Genomic DNA, 13033 nt, shown 5'->3' with positions numbered 1-13033 from the left:
CATTTCTCTGACTACGTTCCTCCATTGAGTCAAAAAAACTTCTGATTCCAGGAGGACCGTGAGCTGTTGCTATCGATAATGTGTCCGATTTATCATTTTCACCTCAAATAGAAGTAGAGGGACTTTTGTCAGAGGTTGCTTGTTGTGAGCGTTGAGGGAACTTTATGCACTTGTCCAGATGATTCTGCATCTTTGATGCATTCTTCACATATGATTTGGCACAGTATTTGCAAATGTACACTGCTTTTCCTTCTACATTAGCTGCAGTGAAATGTCTCCACAATTCAGAAAGTGCCCATGGCTTTTTCCTATAAAGATGAGAAAAAAACTGTTAAAAAATAACAAATACAATTCCATGTACAGATAAATAGTTAAGCAGTTAGATTAAACAATTCCTTTGTAAGATACATGTTTTAAAATGAAATATGTATGGAAACAGGTGAATTAACACTCCTCAGTTAGCAAGCTCAAGCAAGCTAAAACCCACATGGTAGCAGAAACTAACTAGTAGAAATTGTTAACAAGTTAGAAATGATTTAAACACACTTTGCTGTAGTCTACTATTTACTAGTTAACAAAAAATCATGTATGTCATATAAAATATATTCACCCCACACAGTATTGTAATCAAAACTTACCAGAAATCATGTAGTCCTTGGCTCAGACAGTGTAGTAGTGTGGGCTCAAAGCATCTCATTAGTGTGCAAGATCTTGAGAATCAGCTGTACACATGATGGAAGAATGCACTGTGCATGCAGAGGGTTGCAATTCCATTGAATTGGGGATAGTTTAACCAAAATATGCCACAAGACCTAGAATTGCCTTGGGTGTATCCCACAAAAAAGGTTCACTGTTATAAAGAAAATTGTTTTGATGAATTTAACCAAAATTCCCCAAATTCCAGGGCTTAACTTCCCATGTAAAATTTCCAGGAAATTTCCGACCCTTTCCAACTCTAGTCACCACTGTTCCCTCTCAGTTCACATGAATCTTCATCTCTGCATCTGGTCACATGGCCAGGCCGTGGCACCATGTACAGGGGGAAATACGTGATGTAAATACACGGGTGGCGGTGTTGACACTACACGGGTGGCGCACCGTATTTCACTGCCATTGTGATGGCTGATGGAACACTGATCAGAGAGGGGAGATAAAGACAGAGAAAGATTGGGATGGAATGGGCTGTGATTTGGTTTCAAGTGTTCTCTCCTTTCCTCCTCCCCTACACTCATCTCTCCTTTCTTCTCCTCTCTTCTCTTCTAGAGAGCCTAATGACACTCTTATCTTCTCAGAAGAACAGTTCTTCATCATTATCTCTGGAGTGTGTCTGCTCATCAGCTGTATATGATATTAGCCACACACACACACACACACACACACACACACACACACACACACACACACACACACACACACACACAGCGTACAGCGTACAGCGTACAGCTACTGATTCCAATTCTTGTCAGAGCATTAATATGACTCATCATGAATCAATGGAGAAACATTCTCCACCTTCACCCTCTGACGATATTAACTGTGTGTATGTGTGTGTATATATATGCGTGTGTGTACGGTTGCATTTGTGCGTGTGTGTGCCCGTGTGCGGATGTGTGTGTGAGTGATGTGAATGTTATTTGGTTTTTCCAGGTCACACAGGGATGTTTGTAATATAGAATTGTTTGTTTTAACAGCTCTGATGCGTGTGACCTGCTGAAACTCTGCTGGTGATGAGTAGGGGTAGGAGGAATCTGTAGAGACCATTACCATCTGCTACAGAGTTCTCTGCAGATCAGGGTATGTACAGACTGAGACAGATGAACACATAGCTACACATCCACGCCCGTCACAGCTCAGACAGGTTGGAAGAACCGCCAGCCTTTGATGACTCCAAAAGCTCCAGGAAAAAGTGTTATTTTACCTCCCAGCAGTGGTCTGTATGGCCTCTTGATTGACATGGCCGTGTGTGTGTATGACTGTAAGGTGTAGGAGGGTGTGCTGTTGAGATAAGCTCTGTGATTTACTTCTCTATCAGGTCTCACAGGTGAGAGTGTTTTACCCCTCTCCCTCAGACTTTCTCTCTCTCTCTCCCTTTCTCTCTCAATAAGAATTAACCGTAAACATTACACTCACAAAAGTTCCAAAAGAATAAAGACATTTCAAATGTCATATTATGTGCAGATAGTTAAAGTACAAAAGGGAAAATAAATAAACATAAATATGGGTTGTATTTACAATGGTGTTTGTTCTTCACTGGTTGCTCTTTTCTTGTGGCAACAGGTCACAAATCCTGCTGCTGTGATGGCACACTGTGGTATTTCACCCAGTAGATATGGGAGTTTATCAAAATTGGGTTTGTTTTCGAATTCTTTGTGTATCTGTATAATCTGAGGGAAATATGTGTCTCTAATAGGGTCATACATTTGGCAGGAGGTTAGGAAGTGCAGCTCATTTTTCAACTCATTTTGTGGGCAGTGTGCACATAGCCTGTCTTCTCTTGAGAGCCAGGTCTGCCTTCAGCGGACTTTCTCAATAGCAAAGTTATGCTCAGTGAGTCAGTACATAGTCAAAGCTCTCCTTAAGTTTGGGTCAGTCACAGTGGTCAGGTATTCTGCCACTGTGTACTCTCTGTTTAGGGCCAAATAGCATTCTAGTTTGCTCAGTTTTTTTGTTAATTCTTTCCGATGTGTAATCTTTTTGTTTTCTCATGATTTGGTTGGGTCTAATTGTGTTGCTGTCCTGGGGCTCTGTGGGGTGTGTTTGTGTTTGTGAACAGCCCCAGGACCAGCTTGTTTAGGGGACTCTTCTCCAGGTTCATCTCTCTGTAGGTGATGGCTTTGTTATGGAACGTTGGCAAATCGCTTCCTTTTAGGTGGTTGTAGAATTTAACAGCTCTTTTCTGGGTGTTGATAATTAGCAGCTATCGGCGTAAATCTGCTCTGCATCCATTATTTGGTGTTTTATGTTGTACACTGAGGATATTTTTGCTGAATTATTTCTCTGTCTCTCTCTTTCTCTACTCTCTCCTGTGAGGAACAGGTGTGTACTTTCCAGTCAGTGAAACTCAACCTTTGTTTGTGTTCGACCGCCCCTCCCCCTTCCACCCACTTACCCACCTACCCAGTCGTGCACACACACACACACACACACACACACACACACACACACAAACACACACACAATCAGCCAGAACAGACCAGAGCAGACCTTTCAACTCCTCAGAAGCGTGATAGCATTCCTCAACTCTTTCCCTCCTCTCTGAACATGAGCTCTCCACAACTCCTTTCCCTTTCAAGTACAAGTCACCAGCCGCCTGCTCTTTGAAGATACGATCTGGGAAAACACAGAGACATCGCTGCGATTATCTCAAATGTCTTCAACATGTCAAACGGAGCAGGAGGGAAGGGAGGGAGGGAGGGAGGGAGGGAGGAAGGGAGAATAGACGGGAGGGCAGTGGTAGTTGCATGGGTGGTGTAATCATGTGTATGACTCTCAATGACAAACTCTTCAGATAGAAGACACCTATGGTTTGAGTAGTAGCATGCGCACAGTACCCTTTCAATGATTCATGTTATTGTACCAAATTACCGGTGTGTAAATGGGTGCTCTTTGAAAATGATTTTGACTTTGTAATCATACAAGATGTTATCATGTGTTGCCTTTATGCTTCAGCCAAGACAGTGTAAGCGATTGAAAATTAAATCAAAAAGAAAATATGAGCCAGGGAATGCTGTGATAATAAGCTCAGCTACCTTGTAAACAACTGGAAATGTGTGCAGAAGTAGGAGAGACCGGGGTATGGTTAAACTGTTACTATATTCATGGGACTTTTCTAGATTTTCTGCTGTGACTGTGAAAATGATGGTATATGTACTTAAGTAGGGAAAACCAGGAATGTTAGATACTGCAAATGTATAGAATTCTCTAGATTTTTTGTTGTGAGAACTGCGACAACCAACTGTATATAACCAGTGCCTGTATTCATAAAAGGTCTTAGTGCTGATCTAGGATTAGTTTAGCCTTTTAGATCATAATGAATATGCTCATATGGACAGGCGGGGACTTGATCCTACATTAACACGCTTACTCTGAGATGGTCGTTTCCATGTAAAAGGACCCATGAGCACCAATGCGTGAAGTTCAAAGGAGCATGTCAAATTGGATGTCAAATGAAAACAGCGTCTATTTTTGGAATTAAGTTATATATTAACTGAGTGCACAAAACATTATGAACACGTGCTCTTTCCGTGGCATAGACCGACCAGGTGAATCCAGGTGAAAGTTATGATCCTTTAGGGCTGTCTCCGACTTTAAAAAAATCTTGGTCGACCGTGAGTCGTCTGTTCTTTCAACCAATCGATTGTTTGAAAATTTAAAACATGTATTTTTCCATATATAGACACACCCTATATTTGAATAAAATCAACTATATGTAGGCTACTTTGCCTGATGCTTTAAGCACTGCAATTAAAAATGAAGACATTCATTTGTAAAGAGGGAGCCGGAGATCAATATAGCCTTCGCAGATTCTGCCATTAAGCTCCTGAAGTTGCCAGTAATAGGCTACATCAGTGATCGGCAACCTTTTCCATTTGGAGTGCCAATTTATCGTACCATTTCTACTGCTCTGCATGCCAGTTATGATTTTCATATGCACATTTTCGTGGAATAGTTTATTTTCATTTATAATAAAGCCTTCATATCTCAAAATCAATGTCATGTGGTTAATCAAAATTCAATCTAAATTAAAATTATACAAATCTAAAAGTAACTTATATTGCCATTGCCAATATGTAAAAATAGCCTACATAAAGCCAACAAATACAAACATTGCAGCCCACAGGTAGAAAGTATCCTATAAATCACTTTGGCTATGCATGGATTGTCTGCAAGGAACTTGAAACAGTTGATCAACTATTAACTTGGGTGCAGCCTGAAGTTGGTGCTAGCAAACTTGCAACATTGTATAAACTATTCTGGGCCCTCAGAGTTTCCTAGACCAGTGAGTTCCGTACAGACAGACACAGCTGTAGGATATGTTGGGCAAGGGATAAGCAGTAATCAGGTAGGCCTATTTTATAACGTTTCCAACGGATCAGAGCATGACATTTTTCCCCTTTCATGCTGAGTGGTTATCAAAAGGGAGAGAGAGAGCTGGAAAGATTTTTCAAATAGGCTACGTTGAGGAACTATTGTCATTCTCAATGGATGTAAAAACAGGGTTTGTTTACTTGCTGTTTGAGGTGAAGAACTAATTACTTTGAAAAGCTCCACAGTGGTCGTAAGTTAAGACAATCAGAAATAGTATCAGATCTCCAAATGGGCACATTTATAAGCCTACATTTGTGAGCAGGCCAGGTAGCCTAGGCCTAGTTCTATGTGTAATCAGGTGCGTGTCCTGACTCCAGTGCTCCAAACAAAAGACAATGAATAAATTGACAACTCAGAAATGGAATGAAATAAACCAACACTTTTTCCTCACAAGTGTAGCCTAGGTTGTACGCTCTACAAACAACGTGTCTACTCCTACAATGACAACGGTAAGACTATATTAATATTAATAATAATAATATATTGAATGTGTTAACAGAAATTACTGTAACCAAACAAACATTGTAGATTATAAAATGTGGGAATTAACAGTAGATGTACTACTGGTGATACTGGTGTGCCATCCGCCCAGGCCTCCACAATGGATTAGTCCACTCAGACAGGCCTCCACAATGGATTAGTCCACTCAGACAGGCCTCCACAATGGATTAGTCCACTCAGACAGGCCTCCACAATGGATTAGTCCACTCAGACAGGCGTGAGTCAGACAGGCGTCTCGCGTGCCATATCTTTTATATATATTTGCCACTGCTCGACTAAAAACATCTCGGTCGACCAATAGCCTGTTGACCAAACAATCGACCAGTCGACTAAATGGGGTCAGCCCTACATCGCTTATTGATGTCATTTGTCAAATCCACTTCAATCAGTGTATATGAAGGGGAGGAGACCGGTTAAAGAATTATTTTTAAGCCTTGAGACGTGGATTTGTACAGTATGTGTGCCATTCACAGGTGAATGGACAAGACAAAAGATTTAAGTGCCTTTGAATGGGTCATGATAGTAGGTGCCGGTTTTTGTCAAGAACTGCAACGCTGGTGGGTTTTTCACGCTCAACCGTTTACCATGTGTATCAAGATTAAGAATGATTCTCCACCCAGAGAACATCTAGCCAACTTCACACAACTGTTGGAAGCAACATGGGCCGGAGAAATTGGTTTTCAAATAGCAAAATTATTTTTAAGTACCAACTGTATTTAAAAATAAAATCCAATCAGATTTATTGTCCCACAACAGTACAGAGACAGCCTTAGTTAAAGTGGTACATTATCTTAGAGCCAACACAGATGCCAAACAGCTCTCTGTCCTTAAGTGCTGCGTTCGACACTGTTGACCATGATGTCCTTCTGGACAGAATGAGGAGGTGGATTGGCCTCTTCGGTCCAGTTCTAAATTGGTTTAGGACCTATTTAACCGCTCAAGAGTTTTTTAGCACCCTTGGTGAAAATAACTCAGAGACAATAGATATCACATGTGGTGTTCCACAAGGTTCGAGTTTGGGTCCGATATGGTTCAGTTTATATACAGCATGTTACCCCTTGGCAGTGTTATCAGAAAGCATAACATTGATTTTCACTGCTACGCAGACGATACACAACTTTACATTTCTGTGTCACCAGAGGATTTTAGCACCACAAATACATTATTAGACTGTATTAATGATTTAAATACTTAGATGGCTCACACCTTCCTCATTCTAAATCAAGAATAGACCAAGGTACTTATTATTGGATCCAAACACAGAGAGAGAATCCGCCCGCACATTTTAATTTACGGCAATAAAGTTAAAAGACCCCGCGACTGGGAGGCCCATGGGGCGGCGCACAATTGGCCTAGCGTCGTCCGGGTTAGGCCGGCAGGGATATCCTTGTCGCACTAGCGGCTCCTGTGGCGGGCCAGGTCAGTTTCGATCTCTCTCTCTCTCTCTCTCTCTCTCGCTCTCTCTCTCTCTCTCCTGTAACCAGCATCCTCACCCACTGAGCACTGACCTACACCGGACATCCATGGACGTTGAAAATAAGTTGACATTTTGTCAGTCCACCCTGGCCTTGATTTCAACATCCACAGATGTCTGGACCGGCCTTCATTTGGCCCAAACATAAACGTCCATGATTGGTTCAGATTTGGTCTGGTCCCGACCAAATCTGAACCAATTATACATTTGGACTGTAGAGTAGAGTGCAGTACTGTAAAGAAAAGAAGAGTATAGTTCAGTAAAGTACATTACAGTACAGTAGAGCACAGTGCAGTAAAGAAAAGTAGATTATAGTTCAGTACTGTACTGTATTGTATAGTAGAATAGAGTGGAGTAGAGTCCAGTACACTAATGTACTGCACTCAACTATACTCTACTTTACTGTACTGTAATGAACTCTACTGTACTGTCTTGTACTGAATTATACTCTACTTGACTATACTCTATTGTACTGTCCTCTACTGTACTGTACACAGTTTTTGGAAAACGTGGTCACAATTGTTTTTTTAACCGAAATTACCAAACTGTTACCAAACTTTGCATCTGCACAGTTCTTCAAGTAAATGTTTTTGTAAAATGTTCAGTGTAAATGATTAAAAGTAGTTTTTGTGCATAGAGTTTTATGGTTTGTTAACCTTTGAGTTCAGTGTTTTTGGTTTGGTGTACATTTTAAGTGAAAAATCTGAATCTCGGCGCAATTCCGTTACCGTGGAATTGCCTAGATACTTTATCATATGGCCCTGCCTTTCTTTCCGCTCCTTTTAACAACACAGCCTTGTTTGAACCGCCTCAAGACCTCTTTGTGTTCCTGTTCAGTACAGAGGCTCGCAGGGCAGGGAGCAGGGAACAGACTGCCCTGACGGCCAAAAACACAAATAATGTTTTGGTGAGATGTGTGCTGGAGATTTGGGATGGCCTTACGTCATTGGATACGTCCGGGCGCTAGCAGGGGTTGGAGCTAGTGTCAGGAGGGCGGGCGGGTAAACCAGACTCACACACACACACACACACACACACACACACACACACACACACACACACACACACACACACACACACACACACACACACACTTTCTCTCTCTCTTCTGCTGACACAGACAGAGTCCACAGGGTTTTGTTACAACTGATGTTTGAGTGAAACACATACAGCCTCTGAGCTCCCAAACCCCTCACTGTTGACATTTATGAGGGAGGAAATAAAAGATTTTGATGATATTGCAGGAGAGAGAGAGAGCGATAGAGATGGAGAGATAGAGAGAGAGCCTGCTGCTAGAATGGACGGAGAGGTATCGCTCAAGTCACAACAAAATGGAATAGAACTTTGCGAATAAAGTTTGGGAATTACTCAATTTCATATGTACAACATCCAAAGACCTGCATCACTATACTGACAGCGTTTTCTTTTCTTAAAGGATGTACAGTATATGGGTGTTTTTGGGGCATTACTGCACAATGAGGATGAGGAAGTTAATCACTAGTTGGGGTAAGTTTCTCAAAAAACAAGTGTCTGGACCCTTCTATAAAAAAAACATTTACATAAAAAATATGAGATTTGGTTGTAAAAAAGCTAAATTCTCCTTTAAGAAGGTTCAACAATTGACCTGTTTGTTGTGGGAAATGGTATTCCTGTGCAAATTTCCTCCAGATAAGCATCACACTAACAGACGGCTTATAGTAAAGTGTTTAATTTCCACAAAAGGAAAATGGTTTCTTTCTATCTCCCTCGTTGTGAATTGATTCAGAGGGAGGCCTTGCTATACAGCATCTCAAAACCTATCAAACACACACACATCCTATCTTGGTTTAAATTGCAGCTCCGTTTTCTGCATATAGATGATTACGTCTCTGAGGCTTAGCTGTCTGTTTCTCTACCTTTGTCTGGGGTAGTGGAAGTGACTATCTCCGCCCTCTTTCCTCATGTTTGCACTAGTGTTGGAACGGTCATTGATCTTGATCTCTCTCTCTCTGTCTCTCTCTGTATTTTTCTCTGTCTCTGTGGTGTTCAGGTGTGCGATGCGCTGTTCAGCTTTATAGCCCTGCTGGCTCCCCAGACAACTCTGATGATAAGGAGAGGTGTGTGTGTGTGAGTTTGTTCGTGCATGCTCTAGTGGCTTGTGTATTCTCTCTCGTGTGTTTGTGTATATTAAGAGGAGTTATGAGAAGCCATGATTTCCCACAGCAGGCCTAAAGTAAAGGTTGTGGTTTTAAGAGCTTTGAACCGACAAGCTTTGACTTTGTCATCGCAGCCTATAGGATCACTGTAAAGATTCAGAACACTGGTTAACATTGGTTTACATCTGTACCAATCGACACGGGGATTCTACCTGGTTAAAGAGCTTTATCGGTCTATAGGTTAATTTGCAACATTTTGGGGAATAAAATTGGCCTGTGTGTATTTTTGTTAGTCATCGTGTAGGCCTGTCTTATTTATCCAACGCAACTATCACACACGCACAGCATACAGAGCCTATTTTGAGTGGGATTTCTCCTGCATCAATTAGAGCCTCACGTCTTCTTTGGTATGACTCTACAAGCGTGGCACACCTGTATTTGGGGAGTTTCTCCCATTATTTTCTGCAGATCCTCTCAAGCTCTGTCAGGTTGGATGGAGAGAGTCGCTTCACAGCTATTTTCAGGACTCTCCAGAGATGTTCGATCGGGTTTAAGTCCGGGCTCTGGCTGGGCCGCTCATGATATTCAGAGACTTGTTCCAAAGCCACTCCTGCATTGTCTTGGCTGTCTGCTAAAGGGACGTGCTCCTATTGGAAGGTGAACCTTCTCCCCAGTCTAAGGTCCTGAGCGCTCTGGAGCAGGTTTTCATCAAAGATCTCTCTGTACTTTGCTCCGTTCATCTTTCCCTCGATCCTGACTAGTCTCACAGTCCCTGCCGCTGAAAAACATCCCCACAGCATGATTCTGCCACCACCCTGCTTCACCGTAGGGATGGTATTGGCCAGGTGATGAGCGGTGCCTGGATTCCTCCAGACATGACACTTGGCATTCAGGCCAAAGATTTCAATCTTGGCTTCATCAGACCAGAGAATCTTGTTTCTCAAGGTCTGAGAGTCTTTAGGTGCCTTTTGGCAAACTCCAAGCGGCTGTCATGTGCCTTTTACTGAGGAGTGGGGCCACTCTACCATAAAGACCTGATTGGTGGAGTGCTGCATATATGGTTGTCCTTCTGGAAGGTTCTCCCATCTCCACAGAGGAACTCTGGAGCTCTGTCAGAGTGACCATCGGGTTCTTTGTCACCTGCCTGACCAAGGACCTTCTCCTCCGATTTCTCAGTTTGACCGGGCAGCAAGCTCTAGGAACTTCTTCCATTTAAGAATGATGGAGGCCACTGTGTTCTTGGGGACCTTTAATGCTGCAGTCATTTTTTGGTACCATTCCCCAGATCTCTGCCTCTACATAATCCTGTCTCTGAGCTCTACGGACAATTCCTTCGACCTCATGGCTTGGTTTTTGCTCTGACATGCACTGTCAATTGTGGGACCTTATATAGACAAGTGTGTACCTTTCCAAATCATATCCAATCAATTGAATTTACCACAGGCGGACTCCAATCAAGTTGTAGAAACATCTCAAGGGGCTCCCGAGTGGCGCAGCGGTCTAAGGCACTGCATCTCAAGGTAAGAAGCATCACTACAGACCCTGGTTCGATACCAGGCTGTATCACAACCGGCTGTGATTGGGAGTCCCATAGGGCGGCGCACAATTGGCCTATCGTCATCCGGGTTAAGGTTTGGCCGGGGTAGGCCATCATTGTAAATATGAATTTGTTCTTAACTGACTTGCCTAGTTAAATAAAATAATCAGTGGGAACAGGATGCCCCTGAGCTCTATTGAGTCTCATTAGCAGGGTCTGAATACTTACGTAAATAAGGTATTTCTGTTTTTTATTTTTATACATTTGCAAACATTTCTAAAAACCTGTTTTCGCTTCATCATTATGGGGTATTGTGTGTAGATTGATGAGGAACATTTTTAATTCAATCAATTTTAGAATAAGGCTGTAATGTAACAACATGTGGAAAAAGTGAAGGGGTCTGAATACTTTCTGAATACACTGTATTATCATTCGCTATGGATGTTAAAAAAACACGTTCCTACATTTCCGCGCAGGAGGCCAGGTACTTCTATGCGTGCGCGCTCCCTCAACATTATCAACACAGAGAAACCAGACACATGCTCATTGCTCACATGGAGCACTCCAAACAAAAGACAATGAAGAAATGGACAAATCTCGTAAATGATGGTTACGAGATTTGTTTCTCACAAGTGTAGCAGGTTGTGAACTTTGCAAACAACGTTTCCACTCCGAGAATGAGAACGGTAAATGACTGTGATTAATACATGCATTAAAATAAATGTATGTAACCAAATGACGGGATTAACGGTACATTTACTACTGGTGACATATGTAATGGGGAATTTATTTAAAAAATCAAAGGGCAAACTATTCACACATTGAAAATGAATGCACAAGAATTGGCGGGAGACAGCTGAGCCATTCTGGATAGAGACTTGCCTATATCTTCGCCACACAGCCCTCCCCTTCTTCTTGTCTTAACATTTTCAATTATACTCAAGACACATTATCTTCACACATATTTGAGATGCTTTTCATTGACAGCCGCAGCTCAATAATCAGCTAGGTCTATTGCCATTCGCTGCACAATTTGCGGGTTTCCCCAAATAGGCATAGAGCTTGTGATTTGAAACAATCCATAGATTTTTTTTAAAGAAGCTAACGATCCCCGATTCCTCTGTGGCTATCATGCTTTCTGGAGAAGTAGTTTGAATTATAACATTTTTTTTCCAATATAGACACTAGTAATTATATCATTTTGGCACATTTATTTCCATTTTCATCCCTATTCGACACGCTGTTTTGCAATTTCTCTCCTGTTCTGTTTTTAATATATACTTTTTTTTCATTGTCCAGAAGCCAAAGGCACAATCCTCGTCATATTAGCAACCCATCCTGGTTGTTGCATCTTTAGATTCCCCCTTTTTCTAAGTTTCAAACAGAGATTTTCATTGAAAATGATGTTTTATTGGCTGCTTCATTACATGAGTTGCATGTTCTGTTACGATGCCTTACCATCATCGAAATGTGATTTCTGTCATTCTGATCACCGTGGGTAGACGCCCTAATAGGCTATGCACCCAATGCATATGGGTCCGGTACATTTCTCAGATGTCCGGTAAATTAAAATCTTCCCCAGTCAAGTTTTCTGGCGCCACATTTTCCTAACGGAAATCCACACGCACACAGCTTAGAGTTACACTGTTTAAAGTCACAGATAGAGACTTGACTCTCGTTTAACGTGAGTCATTTCTTTGAGGATTTCACCGTAGCGTTTCACTTGGATGAAAGGGTGCTGCAGACAGACATATTTGCATATTTTTGCAGAATGCACTTGTGATAGAGGTGGTTCTTTGGACTATGCTCATATGATGAGTAAACTTGAAGACTAGTGTGACCTCCCAGAGCTAGTACCCGAGGCTTTAGCTCAGTGGGCTAACAACTAATGTCTCGAGGCACGCACTATGACCCGGGTTTACACACACACAGCATTTTCGCAGCAGGAACAATCTTTGTAAACTTGTAGCTCTTTGCAGAAATTGAACAGCCTTTTTCCCTTCCCTCTCCTTCTCTCTGTCAGGTCCGGTGTAAGGTGAAGACCAGTGAGGACCGCTCCTGAAGGATATACATGAAGGGAGGGGTGGGGGTGAGGGGGGCTTGTGACATCACTCCCAGCCCAGGTCAGAGTCCACACAGGTAGGCAAACGACCCCTCTTATCCTCTTCCTACACACACACCAGACCCGGGTTCAAATACTATTTCAATGATTTCAATTACTTACACATACATTTTGAAGTTGATATTCAGATATTTGTTATTTGAAAGTATTTGAATATTGGAATGTATTTAGAAATG

General features: G+C 42.0%; 1 protein-coding gene across 4 annotated transcripts in view; it reads left to right on the top strand.

Annotated features, from left to right (window-relative positions):
* Positions 1-13033, top strand: part of LOC115153340 (zinc finger MIZ domain-containing protein 1) — a 196875-nt gene that overhangs the window by 50067 nt on the left and 133775 nt on the right. For all 4 annotated transcript variants that reach the window (XM_029698685.1, XM_029698683.1, XM_029698686.1 and 1 more), the window contains exon 2: positions 12759-12874. The gene's annotated coding sequence lies outside the window, so the exon portion shown is untranslated. The remainder of the gene's footprint in view (positions 1-12758; positions 12875-13033) is intronic.

Source organism: Salmo trutta, chromosome 18 (genome assembly GCF_901001165.1).
Source record: "Salmo trutta chromosome 18, fSalTru1.1, whole genome shotgun sequence".
In the NCBI taxonomy this organism is placed as follows: Eukaryota; Metazoa; Chordata; class Actinopteri; order Salmoniformes; family Salmonidae; genus Salmo; species Salmo trutta.
The sequence above is the reverse complement of the archived record's forward strand: the minus strand, read 5'-3'. Positions and strand labels throughout refer to the sequence as shown.